Consider the following 18923-nt stretch of genomic DNA (forward strand, 5'->3'; position numbering starts at 1 on the left):
CAAAACCCATGTGGTTGGAACTCTAGGAATTAAATTTTAGGCATTACCAAGATGTAGTATTGTTTGGGGTAGAAGAGACTTAGAACTCCTCTATCCATGGCCCCTTAATCATCCACTTTACCTATTAGAAAGCTGGTTCTGCCTTCTAGCTTAACTTCTCTGAACAGCTACCAAAGCTGAATGAATAACCCTTTCAAAATATTCCAGATTGGAAAATAAACTTCTCAGATTTCCAGTTGCAAAAGCACCCTAAAAATGTGGCAGAATGATCAATAGCTACTGTATATTTTGATGCCAAGAGCTAAGACAAAAATCACAGGCAAAAGATGGAATTTTGATGAGTTCCCTAAGGGAAAGATTTAGATTTTTGCATATTGATAGGTGATTTTCAGAGGAAGCTGAATTATGACTTTTCTCAGTCAACTCATACTTTAAAACGTCAGCAACAAAACAATGCTTTGAACATGCTCACTTAAATATATGCCAGCAGAAACTGTGAAATGAATGAGCTGGTGAGCAGGAAGGCAGGCAGGCAACTCTTCAAGTTGAGAAGAAAATTTCTCATACTTTTTACATGCCATAAAAAATACGAAAAGTAAAAGACATGGTTAGGACCCTAGTCTCATTTCTTATTATTAATTGCCATAACAGGAATTCAAACATGTTTTGGTTTCTTATAGTTAATCGTTGTTGAGTGCTTTGTTGCATTTTGAATAGCGGAATGTGCTACAGAATCAATGAAATACCTTACTGTAATTTAAATGTCTTGTCAGATTTCAAGGCTAATTTTTTAACTAAGTGATCGTTATTTTTTAACAATATAATGTATCTAATTATAACTATAACCTACCTATTTCATGGAAAGATTATAAGAAATAATTTCATGTTACTAATATACTCTCTAGGAATCAATAAAAATAAGATGACAAGAGATATTTATTAGAAGGTGCTGAAACGTAGAAAATGTACAAAAGTAGTAGCTTCAGGGGTGACTAAGCATTCATGTATCAGTCTGGCGTTTTCGGTAGTACAGTTCAGAAGAAGGACATCAGTGGCTAAATTGAAAGTTACTTTGGGACTCCTGGCTAAGTTTATTCCTCTACCACCTGTATATTCACATATTTCTAATCAATTTTTCAAATTTTAATTCAAGATAATAAGAATTCTCTTTCTTACACATTCCAAGCTAATTTTCAGAGCATATTATCATTGTCACTAGTTATTTTGAGTTTACTATTATAAAAATGAAGAAAGAATGGCGGGGGTGTGGATATACAGGTGGTTTACTCTAATTCCTCTCTTCTTAAATCTTATTGGAAGCATAGTCTATAAGGGTACTCTCTTATAACTAATCAAAATTGCAATACTGGAATCAGTTTTCAAAGTAAAGATTTATTTCCTAGCTATCTGAACCACTGAACTGGGAAGCTGTCCACTCCGACAACTGAGTTATGTTATTTTTAAGTCTAACTTGAGAACCGCATTCTTGAGGAAATAGAGTTTTAACCAAGGAGCTTAGCAAATATTCTCCAGATTTTTAATTATTTGCAAATCATTTATTATTGCAAGGTCTACTAAATCACAAGGGAAAGAGGCTAATTCCATCTGCTTTAAGTGGTTTCATAAATGACAGTGTGCTCCCATGAGGCGGCGAATGATAGAGAAAAACACCTTTAGCTGGGATCCTGAAGACTTCACTTCTAGTCTTAACTCTGACATTGTGTGACCAAAAATAGTAATTTTCCCACTAAATGCACTTCAATTCCACCAGTTGTTAAAAAGAGCCAGTCATTTTGGATTATTTCTACAGTCACTTCCATCTGAAGACAAACAAACAAAAACTATGGTTTTGTTATGCAGAGCCCAACTAAAATACCTAGTTGAAGCTAAAGGTCCTACAAGAGTAGCTCTAATCAGTAAATACTAAGATTTGAATCTAACTTAACCACTGTTCATGTGTAGTTTGCTTTGCAAACTCTGTTTCTTTAACTTTATTACAAATTTACTAGAAAATTCTTACGATTTCCTAACAGAAAATAATTTTTTTCTCCTAGAAAGTTACTCTTAAAGGCAGAACTGAATCTCTCAGGATTGTTCAACATCTAGCATTCTTAGTCCTCGAATGATTGAAGTACGTTATTACTTTAGTTATTTTTCTCTACTTTCTCTTATATTTCAACTTAAACTCAATGACTTAACTTTGGTTTCTTTTCTTCCTGTTTTTGTTATTTCACACTTATGTGCTTTTTCTCTTTTATTCAAAGTATCTAGAATTTGGGAAGTATTAAAGGAACAGAAGGAAATCTTGCTCATTGTGGAGGAAAACTACCATAGTTTATTTTTCTCTGTATGACAAGCGTATTAATACATGTCAGAGAAAATATGGATAAGGAATACATTAGTCAAAATTAGAAACTTTCGTCTACCAACTCAGCTACTCAATGTGATTTTCTAAATCAGTTTCTCGCATACTTGTTTCAAAGACTGTACTATGCTTTGACTACTATAGCAATTTAAAAAATTTTTCTTTAGTGTCTATTTTAACAAATAATGTATATCCTTTAATCAAGCTTTATGTTTTTCATGTATTAATGGGTCTGTTTACATAGGAAAATTTTTCTAGGAAGATGCATTTTTGAAGAAAAATATGTTGTTAATTAGTCCAGAATTTGTTAGGATTTTGACACAAAACTCTAAGCTCTTGAGAGCATGGATTGTCAAATAAATAACTCATTATATCTTTTACTAAATTGGAGAATATTTATTGACTATCTGCTATTTCCAGGAACTGTGTTTAACTTTCGTTTATAAAATGTTCAAAAGGACAGATAATATATGGGCTTATACAAAAATTACTTTATATCATTAGCATCTCTAGACACAGTGCTTGATTGACATTTGGAAATCAATAAGATTTCTTAAGTGAATTAATTAAAAACACACCATTCAGCTCTTTACGTTCTTCTATTAAAAATATCTAAAAAAAACTACCGTAAAAGTATAACAAACAACTCTATACTCACAAATTTGATAATGTAGAGGAAATGTAACAATTCTTTAAAATATACAAACTACCAAAATTGACACAAGGTAAATTTTACAGTCTGAATACCCTTATATCTATTAAAAATTGAATCAGTAATTAATATCATTGCAAAAAATATATTACCAGATCCGGATGATTTCAGGAGTGAATTCTACCAAACAAATAAGGGGGAAAAAAGGATATCAATTCACCGAAATCTCTTTCAGAAAACAGAAACAAGGAAAACGCTTCCTAAACCATTCCAGGAGGCCAGCATTACCCTAACACCAAAACCAGGAAAAAAAAATTACAGGAAAGGACACCTACAGATCAATACATATGAACATAATTGCAAAAATCCTCAACAAAATACTGGCAGGTCAAATCCAACAGTGTATGAAAAGAATTATACATAATAACCAAGCAAGATTTATTCCAAGCATACAAAGGTGGCTCAATATTCAAAAGTCAATCAATGTAAGACACCATATCACCAAAGAAGGAAAATCATATAATCCTATTAATTGTCACAGGAAAAGCATTTGACAAAATCATATACCATTCACGATAAAAATTCTCTGGAATTAGGAATAAGAATAAATTTCCTCAGTTTGATAAAGAACATCTGCAATCTACTGTTAATATCCTACCTAATGGTGAGAAGGTAGATACTTTCCAACTTGGAAACAAGGCAAGGATGTCCCCTCTTACCACTCCTACTCAATGTCATGTGGGAAATCCTGGCTAGTGCAATAAAACAAGAAAAAGAAAAAAAAGCTTACACAAATTGGAAAGGAAGAAATAAAAAATTATCTCTATTCACAGATAGCATGATTGTTTATGTAGAAAATCTTAAAATATTGTCCAAAAGAATCCTACAACTAATAAATGAGCATAACAAGGTTTCAGGATATGAGGTTAATGTACAAAAGTCAATTGCTTTTCTATATACCAGCAATGAACAAATGGAATTTGAAATTTATAAAAAATGGTAACATTTATAATAGTACTCAAATAAAATATGCATAAATCTAATAAAATATGTATAGAACCCACAAGCAGAAGTATGAAACACTGGTGAAAAAGCCAAAAAGAGATCTCAATAAATGGAGAGATGTTCAATGTTCATGGATTTAAGACTCAATATTGTCAGTTCTTCCCAACTTGATCCATAGAGTCAATGAAATCTCAGTCAAAATCCCAGCAAGCTACTTTGCAGAAATGGATTCTAAATTTCATCTGGAAAAGAAAAAAAATTCCTAGAAGAGCTAATACAATAATTAAGAAGAGAGTTGGAGAACTCCTTTCTGAACTCCCTGATTTCAAGTCTTACCTTAAGGTGACAGTAATCAAGACAGTGTGGTATTAACGAAAGAATAGTCACATCCACCAGTGAAATTGAATAGAGAACCCAGATATAGATCCACAGAAATACAGTCAACTTATCTTTGACATAGGAGCAAAGGAAATTCAGTCCATGTCTTTCCAACAAACGGTGCTAGAACAACTAGCTGTTCATATACAAAAAACAAAAACAAAATAAAAACAAAACAAAACAAAATTATACCTTACATTTAAAATTAACTCAAAATGGATCTTATATCTAAAATGTAAAATATAAAACTTCTTGATTAAGACATGGAAGAAAAGCTACAACACTGGTTTGATGACGAGTGTTTATTAAGACAATTGCCCAATCCATGAAGAAAAGTAAATTGGACTTCATTAAAATAAAATAGTTCTCCTCTGTCAAAATCACTGTTAAGAGACTAGAAAGATAAGTTAAAGACTGGGAAAATACACTCGTAAAACATATAACTGATACATGACTTGAATCTAAAATATACTGAGACCACTTACAGCTCAACAAAAAGAAAACAAAACACAATTTGAAAATGGGCAAAAGATCTGAACAGACACATCTCCGAAGAAAATATACAGATAGCAAATAAGCATAAGAAAACATGCCAACAGTATTTATCACTAGTGAACTGCAAATTAAAACAATAATGAAACAGTACTTCACACCTATTAGAACAGATGAAATGAAAAAAAAAAAATCCTGACAATGTCAACTTTTGATGAGGATATGAAATAATAACATCTCATTCATTGCTGGTGAAATTGCAAAATGCTATAGCACTCAGAAAGACCGTTTGTCAGCTTCTTGAAAAACTAAACCCATTCTTCATATACAGTCCAGCAATTGTGCTTCTAGCTACTTACTCAACCAATTTAAAAAATAATGTTGACACAAAACTTACATATTTATAGGAGCTTTCAGTTTTAGGTCATTATGAAAGCTGTCATAAACATTCAAAGCTATTATAAACATGTCGTGGCTGAGGAAAAGATTCTCCTGTAGAGCCTCCATAAAAAATGCAGCAGCCGTGATGACACTTTGATTCTAAACCCGGTAAAATTATGTCATGTCTCTGGCCTAAAGAGCTGTAAGATAGTAAATTGTCTAAGCCACTAAGTTTGCAGTAATTTGTTACAGCAGCAAATTAGAAACTAATACAATGGTGGCTGGTGGGATCTAGGTTTCTGTGGGATGCAGATTTTTGACTGTTAGAGTAGGAAGTTAAAATAGGAGAGATGGCTAACATGATCCACGTGATAATGGGTTAGAGTTGGAGATATCAGTATAAACTCATGTTTAGCTTAATATACAGATGGCTATATGTAGAAATATGTATTGATATGTGCATGTACATGTAGTACAGACATATATATCTTCAGTACTATTAGCTTGACAGGACCTAGAAACAAGGACATAAACAGTAGCAATGAACACATCTAGCACAAGATATTGGTTTCTGACATCATTCTACAATGCAATGGAGCCAGGGCTCCTTGAGAAATGGCTGATAGTAGGACTGGGACAGGAAATACAGAAGATGAGTCTAGAATATTTTAAGACCAAACTAAAAGAACTCCCAATGGCCAAAGTTAGAAAAATGTGAGCAAAAAATAAACAGTATTGGATTTAAACCCACAGTATAAAACAAATAGTCCATACTGAGATAAATAAATGGTTTAGTAAATAAAGGGGGAGAAATAGAAAAGTTTATCATGCACAATAATTCCAAATAATTAATGTAGAAACTTTGTCCTTAAAGAGAGAGTGTATAACTCTCTCCTCCTTAAGTGTGAGCTGCACATTGTGGCTTTCTTCCTAAAAGTACAGCATAGAAAGGAGAAATCTGACAAACACTATCTCAAGTCAGGTGACCAAGTTAATATCAGTGATAGGTCATTTGATACTATATGCCCTTGATATAATGTAATGAAAATGATCCCTCCCCAAAACACATTATCCTGATATAATCACAAGAAAAACAGCAGGAAAACTAGCAGTGAGTGATAATCCACAAATTACCAAACTAATATTCCTCAACAGTTTTAAGGTCCTCAAAAGCGAGAAAAGTCTAAGAAATGGTCACAGTCAAGAGGAATCAGGGAAAAACTGAGGGAATCTTAATAGGTTATATATTTTAGTTAATAATGTGTCCATATTATTTCATGCATTTTATAAACGTACCAATAATAACATCAGATGTTAACAATAGGGGAAACAATGTGGGGTATACAGGCATTCTTGGTACTGTCTTAACAATAATTCTTCAAATTTGAAACAATTCTTAAAAAAATTCAGATGTTTGTCCACGAATGCACAAACATGAAAGGTATTTTGCCTCTGGTGGATAAAAAACTGAACTGGTCTGTCTTTCTAGTCTTCTCAAGAACCATTGTGTCCTTTATAAACTGATTAATCTAGAAAAGCTAAGCCTAGAGATTTAATATTCTTCCTTTCCTATTTGTAAAGCATATTATGGGAATAACAATGACAACCTCACCAGATATCATCAAAGGGCAGAACACATTAATAATACATATTCTTTTAACAAGTTTACCATACAGATAGAATAGGTATTATTCCTATTTTACTGATAAGAAAACTAAAGTTCAAAAAATCTAAGAATCCATGGAGTTGCCTCGGTGACTTGGAATAAGGAGTTTTTTCAGAACAGTTAAATTTTCCCCTGCTTTACAGATAGGTTTTGTATGTAACATTTAGTAAGAAAGTCTTCTCATGACCAAAAAATACTTACTCTACATTATAAGACCTATTAGAACAAAAATTATTGAAAAATCTTAATGAAGATAGGGAAAAATACAATACTGTCAGCAAACTGAAAACAAACAGAACAAAACAATCAATTTATAAATCAAGCTCTTTCACAGACCCAAGGAATAAGAAAGCTAAAGGTGAATGCCAGGTAATTTTTGCTAAACCCTAGAAAACAGAGTAAAACACAAGACATTCCCTCTAGGAAGTATTTAAAATGGAATTATTTGGTAACGTGCCAATACTCACACTAAATTCAGGCTTTAATTCCACTCACCAAGTATGACGTAACCCACTTGCTTTGGTTAACCTGACGTGAACTTGCAAATCCTTTGGATCCAGGTCATTAAAACGAGAATTAATGATTTAGAAACTATTCCAGGTATTGTTCAATACTGAGGGGAAGCGGTAAATCTCTCTTGCCAGTATCTGCAAAGCACAGCTCTCTTCAAATTAAAGGTACTTGGCTAAGTTGGAGATGCTGTGTATTCAACCCAAGAGCTGCGTCTGTATGAGTTGAGGGCTTGCCTATAGGATTTAGCGCAAGAAAGCTTTCCTCTCTAGTCTTCAGATCATTAAAGAAAAAAAAGAGTTTCAACTTTCAAATAGCTTTCACTAGAAAAATAAAATGATGAACACAAAAACAGTATTTTTGTTCCTCTATCTTTTCAATGATCAACTTTTTCACTTCGATAGTTCTACAGGTTATATTTAAATACTCAAACAAATATATTCCATATATCCTCCTAATTCAGTATCTCTAGATAGAAGTAAATCTCTGTTTGTGCAGGTATATATGTGTGTGGTTAAGTCATACAGTCACCACTGAAGCATTAAAGAAACCCTATGAATCCTTTAAAATACAGTGCCTCTATCTGGTAATTTGTACACATAATGTTTCATGGCTGAGCCAGAAGATCCAAAATAAACTTGTTTCTTAGGCAGTCTGTATCTATATTTCAAATCACACACACACACACACACACACACACACACACACACACACACACACCAATATGCATTTTATTTTGGGTGATATCATTAACAAACAAGTCATTTGGCTTCATTACTGATGGTGTTATTTCTAATTAGATTCCCTTGGCCAATTCCCTATTTATAATAGTACTTTATATTTACTTGAGATACATTTATCTTTGCCTTTTGATCCTATCATCTTACATTTCTGAATCTTCCTATTAACTAATTTTTCTCCTGATTATGAATCATGTTTCCCTGCTTGTTTGCTTCTCTAGTAATTTTTTCTTGGTTACAAGACGTTAGTAAATGTTATGTTTTTAAGTGTCTCTATTTTTTTATTGAAATATAGTAGATTTACAATTTTGCATTAATTTCTGGAGTACAAAATAGTGATTCATTTATATATATATATATGTATATATTCCTTTTCATATTATTTTTCATTATAGGCCATTACAAGGTATTAAATATAGTTCCCTGTGCTATACAGTAGGATCTTGTTGTTTACCTATTTTAAATACAATAGTTAGTATCTACAAATCCCAACTCCCAATTTATCCCAGCCCTTCCCCCACCACCCATAACCATTAAGTTTGTTTGCTATGTCTGTGGGCCTGTCTCTGTTTTGTAAATAAGTTCACTTGTTTCTCTTATTTAGATTCCACATATAAGTGGTATCATATGGTATTTTTCTTTCTCTTTCTGGCTTACTCTACTTAGTATGACAATTTCTAGGTCTTTCCATTTTGCTGCAAATGGCATTACCACAACTTCTTTTATCCAGTCATCTGTCAATGGACATTTAGGTTGTTTCCATGTGTTGGCTATTGTAAACAGTGCTGCTATGAACACTGGGGTACATGTATCTTTTCAAATTAGAGTTTCCTCTGGATATATGTCCAGGAGTGGGATTACTGGATAGTAAGCCTAATTTCAGTTTTTAAGGAACATCCATACTGTCCTCCACAGTGGCTGCACTAAACTACATTCCCATTAACAGTGGAGGAGGGTTCCCTTTCCTCCACAGCCTCTCCAGCATTTATCATTTGTGGACTTTTTAATAATGGCCATTCTGACTGGTGTGAGGTGATACCTCATTGTAGTTTTGATTTGCATTTCTCTGATAATTATCGATATTGGGCATTTTTTCATGCGCCCAGTTGGCCATTTGTATATCTTCACGAGAGAAATGTTTGCTTAGGTCTTCTGCCCATTTTTGGATTGGGTTGTTTGTTTTTTGGTAATTGCGTTGAATGAGCTGTTTATATATTCTGGAAATTAAGCCCTTGGCAGTCGTGTCATTTGCAAATGTTTTCTCTCATTCTGTAGGTAGTCTTTTTTGTTTCATTTATGGTTTCCTTTGCTGTGCAAAAGTTTGTAAGTTTAATTAAGTCTCATTTGTCTATTTTTGCTTTTATTTCTATTGCTTCAGCAGACTCCTCTAGAAGAACATTGCTATGACTCACAGAATGTTTTGCCTATGTTCTCTTCTAGGAGGTTTATGGTGTCTTGTCCTATGTTTAAGTCTTAAGCCGTTTTGGTCTTATTTTTGTGTATGGTATGAAGGAGTATTCTAATTTCATTGATTTACATGAGGCTAGGGTCTCTATTTTGCTGTCTCTTGTGGAAGAGTACTGCGCTCTGATCTAGGAGGTAATTCAATTATTGGTAGATCCCACACTCTGGCAACACTAAGGCTGGATTAATTCATTGCAACAATATAAAGATTTCTAAAGGTAAGACTACTTAAATGAGGCATGTGTTCTTCTCACTAAGATGCTCACACAGTCCTGGACGCATTTAAACCTGAAATTCTTGGTCTACATAATGTCCATGAGCTTGTTTGGCAGACGTTCATCCCACTGTCCTCCCCTTTACCCCTCCCTGCAGCACCCCACCCCCTTACTATACCTACTAGACCTATAAGAATAGGGTCTATGCATCTTGAATTTCCATGGGCTCACAAACATAATTGTTAATGCTGACTCGCCTAGAGCGCATTATCTGTAATCCTAGAGGGGATATAATAAGAATAAATAAGGAAATCTGAAAGAGAAAAACATTTCTGAAAATCTTTCATTCTAAGCTCTCAGCAACTCTTTCTTTCCTTTGATTTAGAAATGACTGCAAGTGCCAGTGAAAAACATATCAGCAACAGCAGGGCTGCTTTTCTTTTTGCACAAATGAGAGTGAGAGGAAATCCCCAACTGGGTTGGATTATTCAAATCAGCCATAACTCAAAACCCTTCACAATGAGCTCAGGAATTTATTATGTGATTTATTACACAACTGGTGTATTATATTTCTAATTAATTTTTTCTTAGACTAATGCTAAAATGAATTTGCCCTTCCTGAGAACTCCTACATGTCAGCCAATTCAACCAAGCACAGGAGTACAAAAAAGAAGGTGATATAAAACTACAACTATCTTCTTGGTAAACAATCAGATAAAACATTTACATGAAATTGATAAAGAATAGGTAAAATTCAATGTTTTAGAAAACAATTATTCTACTTTTATGCCCATGAAATAAATACCTTTGCAGGGCAACGTATGAATAAGATTGAGTTAAGATAATATCAATTTCTCTTTTAGAAAGAAATGACCCTCTTGTGCATTGTTTAACTATTTTAGGGAAAATGCAGGTGTGCAAAAAGAGCATCTCTCCTTTTTTTTTTTAAATGGATACAAGTGATTTTATTTATTTCCATAATGCTATTTAAAGAAAAAATAGAATTGCTTCAAAATTTTTAGGGAACACTTTTCCTACTAGCTTCAAATAGCTGCTTCATCCACTTAACATCTGATAATAAAATAAAAATAACACACAGTCTCCAGGTGAAACTTTTTCCTAAGATTAAAAAAACAATACAGAATGTCTTACAGAGGTAAACCCCTAGAAATAAGCTATTTCCGTTTCTGCTATAGGATAGAAATTTTTTCAGAAAGTAACAAACTTTCAAGACACATTTCCTCATAAAGGGGCTTCTGTCAGGGTCAGCTTTTCATACTCATTCCCCTAACATCAGCAGCCCCTTTACCTAAATAAAATGTAGGAGATATTTTTCTATTTTAGAAACAAATCTTTGCCAATGGGAACATTTAATGTAATTAACAAATATATTTAAAGTTATTTAATTAACTTTACTTACTTAAAAAATTAAGTCACTCTATATTGAAAACTATGGAGTCTGTTCCTGTGTTTGCATTACCAGAAAAAGATGGCAAACTGATACAAAGATTTGTTTTAAAATATAAAAATGGCAAACATCATAACCTTGAGAATCAGGACATTTCCTACAGCTGAACAGAAAGCACAGACTTGGTCCATTTTCAAAACATACTTCCCGTATCTCCTACCTGTATTACACATTAAAATTCTCCAAAGACAGGATTGTGTACAAAAATAAGGCATCTGAAAAACCTAAACCATAAAAATTTCAGGTCAACTTCTATCCAAGGAATAAGATTATCTAAGATTTCCTCACCAACTTAATAAAAAGTTAAGCAAATAAGTTCAACATACATTTTTGAACACAATTCAAAAAACCTTGAAGAAAAAAAGACCAGTAGATGAGCCTGAGGATGGTCTTCTCTGAAAGCCATTACTCTCTCTCCTAAGTGGTCTCAAATTCTCTCCCATTTCAGCATTTCTAACCTGAACTCCAACAACTACCCCATATGAACACAATAATCCAGTCACGCTTGCTTTTATTTAGTACCTCTTGAATGTACTTTGAGCCTCCACTGATGATATGGACCAGACTTTACCTTAAACTATCAGATTTATGGGCTCCTTTCAATATGCAGCACTAATGCCACCTTCTCTCAGAAGCATTAACTGATTTTTCCAGATGAATATGGCCTCTCCCTTTCCGGTCATTTCTGATGACTTTAACTTTTCATAAGAAGTTACAATTTATTAAGTCAAGCAAGCAAGCAAGGAAGCAAGGAAGAAAGGAAGCAAGAAAGAAAGAGAGAAAGAAAGAAGGAAAAGAAGGAAATGAAGGAGCCTGGAATGATATTTCTCTATAGTATTATGCTAAATAAACAAATAAAAAGCGAATACTTCTCCACATGTATTGGGTTCTCAGCTAATATTTGTTGAGTGAATAAAACTGACCTGAGAAAGATTGCTATCTAAAAGTATTGTCAAGATGCTGATTGTTTACTTATTGCTTGCCTGCTATAACAATAAACACTGCAGTTCTCCATTTAGCCAATTAATTAATTTGTAATTAGCTAAAATAGCTAATTTAGCCAACATTGCATGTCAGGGCATGCATCATATATTTGATGAATCTAGAATACATAAGATAGAATCTCTTGCATTCAGTGACATGATAAATACAATTCTGCCTCTTAGCTAGACTCATATTTCTTCCTAATGTGTCTTAAGATCTTAAGGTGATCAGTTTTTAGAGCCATCACAGCCTGACCACTGTTGGTAAGTAAGGTTGTTCTAGATTATGACTGATATCCCTAGACCAGTTAGACTTTTCTCCTACTTTAGAATCTGCGACCTTAAAAAAAGACCTTGAGAGTTCATTTAATCCACACCCTGGCTTAGTCAATCAAGATGTGACAGGTAAGTCTATCCTAACTTTTAAGGCAGTGAGAAAAGCAAGTTTCACAGTTTCTCATGATAATTTATTCCATTTTAAGGGTTTCACTACCTGGAAAAGATACTGTCCTTCTATCTAATTAATGTAGAACACAGAGGAAATGAGGAGAGAAAGAAACTATTCTTTAATAATTACATTGAATATTCAAGGCAGAATACTAATGGCTTTTTACATGTATATATTAAGCAATCTTTGAAAAAGCCAATGAGATTTATGCCACTTTTATAAATCAGAAAATTAAGAATTGAAGACTGCATGCATCATGCTGAAAATTATACAGCTAATAAAGAATAACTTAAATTCTCTAAAGAAAACTATTGTATTCAAAGAAAAGAGAATGGCAGAAGCCCTCAATTCTCTTACATTTTTCCGAAACTATTTGAGAGTCCCCTCTTCTGGACAATGAACTAGTCCAGACACACACTTCTCCCCAGCCTTGTTCCCTCATATTCTCCTCTTTTCCTTGGGAAACCCAGAGCCTGTAAGAGGCATCTCTACATATTCATCAACTTATCTATATATTTGACAAAATTTATTCAGTACTAATTACATATCTGCAATTTCAACAAGCTCAGATACACTCGCCAATAAAATGTGCATTCCCCTCTTTAGGAAACTAAAGACGGGAAAGACAGACAGTAAAAGAATTAATCACATTAAGATATAATTGCTAGCTATGCCAAGCAAAAGAAAGAACAAAAATATATATAGGGTGTTCTCAAGTAATATAAGAAGACAACCTACATAAGATTGGAAGGTTAGAAAAGACCTCCTAGGGAAGATGACATTTAAACTGGAGAATAAATAAGAGTTAACCTGGGGGTTTAATGTAAGGAAAGCATTAATGAGGGGGAAAGAAAACAGTCCAAATATAGGAAATGGAGTGTATAAAAACCTAAACAAAAAAAAAATTGAATATAATAGAGGAATAGAGAAGTCAGTATCTAAAGCATACTTATTAAGGCAGAGTGGTACAAAATATGGCAAAGAAGAAGGCAGCAGGGGCCGCACAGGGAGGAAGAAGTGTGTCTTCCAATTCAGTGGGGCAGGAAGCCATTGATATGTTTTGAGTAGAGGTGTGACATGATATAACCTAAGTTTTTAAGTGATTACTCTAGAAACATGGCAGATATTTATACCTAAATCCTACTAAAACAAAAATAAAATACATTTTTAAAGTCCATAAACCTGTAAGGACAAAGAACAGGAGAAAAATGTGATGACAGCAAAATTTGGAATCTGGAAATCCGAAGGATAAGTGATGACTGATTTTGAGCAACTAGAGAGCTAATTCTAAGTCACAAGAGGTGAAAAGGGTAAAATAATTCGATTTGCACTTCAGAATTCCCCCAGTACTCCAATACTTCTGGAAGAAGTATGAGAATGGTGTCAGAAACAGAAAAACATGTTGGAGAAAAACTGCCGGCTCCCATCCCACCATAGACCCCTGCTACAGTTCCCCTCCTCCATTTCAGCACAGCCAGGCCACTGTCCCCCTTGCACTCCCATGCTCACCAGAAACAGGAAGTATATTCTCTAGAGAAATTCTAATAGTCTCTCAACTAGCAGACGATGGGCAGACATACCAGACAGAACATAGGGGGACTAATGAAAGTTTACGTATGGAGTATCAAGACTATACCTTTCTTGAAGTAAGCCAAAAAGAGAAAGAAAAATACCATATGATATCACTTATCTGTGGAATCTAAAAAAAGAAAAAAGAAGACACTAATGAACTTATCTGCAAAACAGACTCACAGACATAGTAAACAAACTTATGGTTACCAGAGGTGAAAAGAGGTGGCAAGGGATAAATTGAGAGTTTGGGATTTGCAGATACCAACTACTATATATAAAATAGATAGATAAAAACAAATTTCTTCTGTATAGCACAGGGAATTATATTCAGTTTCTTGTAGTAACCTATAATGAAAAGAATATGAAAACATATGTATGTATATGTATGACTGAAACATTATGCTGTACACCAGAAACTGGCACATTGTAAACTGGCTACATGTCAATTTAAAAAAAAAAAAGACTTCACTTTTCTTCATTCTGTTCCTTGAGCACTGACCAGGTAGTCTGTTTGCCACAGTCTAAAGTAGATCTTATATCTTCTAATCCAAGTGATTGAAAGATTCTACTCTGTAGAATCAGAGTAGAGATTTATAGATTGTGGTATTGGAAGTTTTCCAATGAAGCAGCCCTGCTGGATCACCCTATAGTGACAACCTCAGGTGATAATTCCATCACATGCAATACCTCCCTATAGTACTTAGTACTGTCCTGTCCTGTATGACCAGAAAGCCAAAAAGCACTAGACATCCTAAAAAATCATTTAATGTGAAAGACAGTGACTAACATCACAAACAGAAGTAAGGAATTTGGAGGAAAGGCAAGCTTGTGAAGAGGCTGAAAAATCACACACACACACACACACACACACACACACATCTTATTACCATCCTCTTCGAGTGAAGAGAAAAATACTCACAAAGCTGTAACTGAATGTTATACAAATTGAAAATCAGACAGAAAAAAGAGCTCATGGAAGTGAATAACACAGAAGAAATGAGAAACTCAATAGAACTGTTAGGAAATGAAATTGATTAAATCATGAAAGAAAAGCACGTTAAGAAAAGGCAATGAAAAATTGGAGAAAATATAAGAAAATTGGTTCATTATTCAAGTATGTTCAACATGAATAACGGGAGTTCTATGAAGAACATTACAGGAAAAATAGGAAGGGATAAAATAATAAGCGATTCAAGAAATTTTTCCAGGCCAAAAAATTTTGTCATTAAAAGAGCTCACCATATATTCAGAAAAAAAAAAAAAAAAGAAAAAGGATGAAATGGATTCTTGTTAAAATATATAATTCAGAATATAAAAATAGATTATAAAAACAGAGTTCTATATAGCACAGGGAACAATATTCAATATCTTGTAATAACCTTTTATGAAAAAGAATATGAAAACCAATATATGTATGTATATGCATGACTGGGACATTATGCTGTATACCAGAGATTGACACATTGTTACTGACTGTATGTCTATATATATATATACACACACACATATATATATATGTGTATATATATAAACACACACACATAATCCAGAAATTTTAAAACAATAGGTCAAAAAGAAGATCCTAACAATCTCCCTGAGGAGGATAAACTTGGGCATCATAGTATTTTTTATGGATTTTAATTTTAATGGATTAAAATGGCTTCAGATTTCTCAAAAACACATGAATATAGAAAGCTGGTATATCTGTTTTCTATTGCTGCATAACCAGTTACCAAAACTAAGAATTGTAAAACAACACTTGTTTATTACTTCACAGTTTTGTAGGTCAGAAGTCCACCAGGCATGTCTGGATTCTCCACTCAGATCAAAATCAAGGTGCCAGTTGAATTCAGTATTCATTTAAGAGGCAGCAGGGAAAATCTGCTTCCAGGCCCACTGTTGTTGGCAGAATTCAGTTGCTTTTGGTGGTAGGGCCGAGGTCCTGGTTTCCTTGCTAGTTGTCCTCCAAGGACTGCTCTCAACTCCTAGAGTTCACTCCCATTCCTTACCACATGGCCTCCTCCAGTTTTAAATCAGCAACAGTGCACTGAAAGTTTCTCCCACTTCAAATGTTTGTCTTCCTCTTCTGTGATCATCCAAAGAAAATATTGTGCTTTTAAAGGGCTCATGTGATTGGGTCAGGACCACCAAATAATCTTCCTGTCTTAAAGTCAACTGATTTGGGACCCTAATTACATCTGCAAAATTTCTTTATTGCCATCCCTAAACTAGTGTTTGATTAAGTAACTGGGAGATAGTGTTAAAAAAACGTTGATCCATGACAGTGTTAAAACAGTAAGGCAGGCTGTTCAGGACTATCATGAAAGGCAGAGGATGAAAGAATATTGAGAAGAATATTGAGAATACTGAGGAAAGCCTAGATTGCCTTGAAGAAATTGTAAGTAAAGGTGAACTAAATAAATCTTCATATTCCATAGTTTAAGGACAAAAGATAATGGTTGACAAAACAAGAAGGAAAAGCAAAAGATAAAACTGAAAAAACAAAGTATCATAATTATTAGGTAGAGAGTTATAGCTAAAAACCATAACTGAAAAGTTTAAAAGGTGGTTGCTTTCCTTGAAACTGGAAGTGAGAAATTACTTCCATTCTGTTTCGTGTGTCTTTGTTTTGTTTTGCTCTCTTATAAACTTCATAGAATAATTTGATCCTTTAAACTAAATATATGTATATCTTTCATAAAAATTGTTTAAAAACTGAATGTAAAGATTGCCCTGGCTGCTTGATGAAAAATGGGTTGAAGGTTAAGAGGCTATTACAGAGATGCAACATGAAGTGATAGTAGCATTAAGTGGCATCACCACTGGTGATGATGCTGAAGACAAGGGGGTGTTTAGATTAAACGTGAAACATGAGGAATATGATGTTAAAAGTGACTTCCAGGTTTGTGCATGAAGGACTGTATGAGAAAAGGTCTTTACTGAGATAGGGGTTATGTTCTAACTAGAGGATTTGAAGTAAACAACTTGGGGCGGGGGCAGGAGGGGAATGCCATACTTGCCAGATTTCTGTGAAACTCTGGTGGGAAGATTTCACATACACATCCACATAGATGAGAGACTCAGAAGAGAATTCTTAACTGGACGCAGATGTGAGGTATTTTGTAATTAAGTATGACTTAAAGATGTGAAAATGGTTAATACCACTTTTATACAGTAGAGACAGATAAAAGATGAAAATCAAAGGCTATATTGTAAGAAATAAAAACATACAAAAGAAGAAAATGAGACACAAATAAACACTAACCAAGAGGGGCCAGAGAAGGAGAAAGGAAATGAGAAAAAATGTAGAACCATGGAAGCCAAGATTAAACTGTGTTCAAATAAACGGACACGTTAAATACTTGTTAAATGTTGTGTAGGGTTAATACTGAAAAGAGTTTATCACATTAAGCAGCATGAATGTGTGTTTGCTTGGCCCTGCTGTTTTAGTGGAGCAGTAGGTGGACAAGCCAGATTAAAGCGGGTTGAAAGTGAAAGGAAAGGAGGAATGGAACTTTCACGACTGTAGGGAAATGTTCCAAGGAGTTTGGCTATAAAAGATGAGTATATACGCAAGGCAACTTCTGGAGGGATTATGTGGTTCAAGGGGATTATTTTAAATTGGATGACAACAGCGGGTGTGAATACTGATGAGAAGTATTCAGCAGCAAGCTGGCTGAGGGGTGAGAACCCTGATAAAACTGAATTATGTGCCAATGGATCGGAACTTTGATAGGAGAGAGTTTATTAGTCCTTTGTAACAAGAGGGAAGAATGAAAGAATGGGTATTGCAAATGCAGGTGTATTTATAGAGCGTTGTGAAGACAGAGGAGTTCCCATTTGCTAATTTCTCTTGGATGTAAAAGAAACAGTCATTAACTTAGAATGATAATGGAGGTAAAGTTGGAGGTGTGAAGAAAATAAATGTACTAAGGTAGGCTGCAAGGCACTTTTGAAACTTCATTTGAGATTGATAATGGTAAATATAACCTGATATAATTATGACAATATGCTAACAGCCGATAACTAACAACAATGGGGGAGAGTTATTTAGATGAATTCTGTATATCTTAAGGGATCAGGGAATTCTTTTTACAGGAAGAGAAGTAAAGTTTTAGAAAATTTCCCCCACACTTTGAGCCTGATATACACAACCCAACACGTCTAAGCATATCTAACTTAACAAGAGCTAGGTATCTGATCCAAAATCAGCAGTTCAGTTCTCTCTCCTGGAAATTTCCATTTGGGAAACTGAATTACTCAACTGTGTGAAGCTGAACTGAAAGCTCTGACAGTCTGGGAGCCGAGGCTGCCATGAGATAGTCATGATGAGTCAAGAATGCAATGAAGACGGGAGAGTATAGCTCAGTGGTAGAGCGTGTGCTTATCATGCACAAGGTCCTGGGTTCCATCCCCAGCACTTCCATTAAAATAAATAAGTAAATAAATAAACCTAGTGACTCCCCCCCGAAAACAACAAGAAAGAATATAATGATATGTAAGCAGAGAGAGCTGGGCCATAGAGAGAAGCAGGAGACTCAAGCTGACATGCATGAAGAAGAGATTAAAAAAACATGCGTCCCA

General features: G+C 34.2%; 1 long non-coding RNA gene and 1 other non-coding gene across 2 annotated transcripts in view; one reads left to right on the top strand and one right to left on the bottom strand.

Annotated features, from left to right (window-relative positions):
* LOC116664884 overlaps positions 1–18923 on the bottom strand; it is a 668708-nt gene that overhangs the window by 221617 nt on the left and 428168 nt on the right. The gene's annotated exons all lie outside the window — the stretch shown is intronic.
* TRNAD-AUC lies at positions 18694–18765 on the top strand. Its single transcript has one exon. It is a non-coding gene; the product is annotated as a tRNA-Asp (tRNA).

This window comes from Camelus ferus, chromosome 7 (assembly GCF_009834535.1).
Source record: "Camelus ferus isolate YT-003-E chromosome 7, BCGSAC_Cfer_1.0, whole genome shotgun sequence".
In the NCBI taxonomy this organism is placed as follows: Eukaryota; Metazoa; Chordata; class Mammalia; order Artiodactyla; family Camelidae; genus Camelus; species Camelus ferus.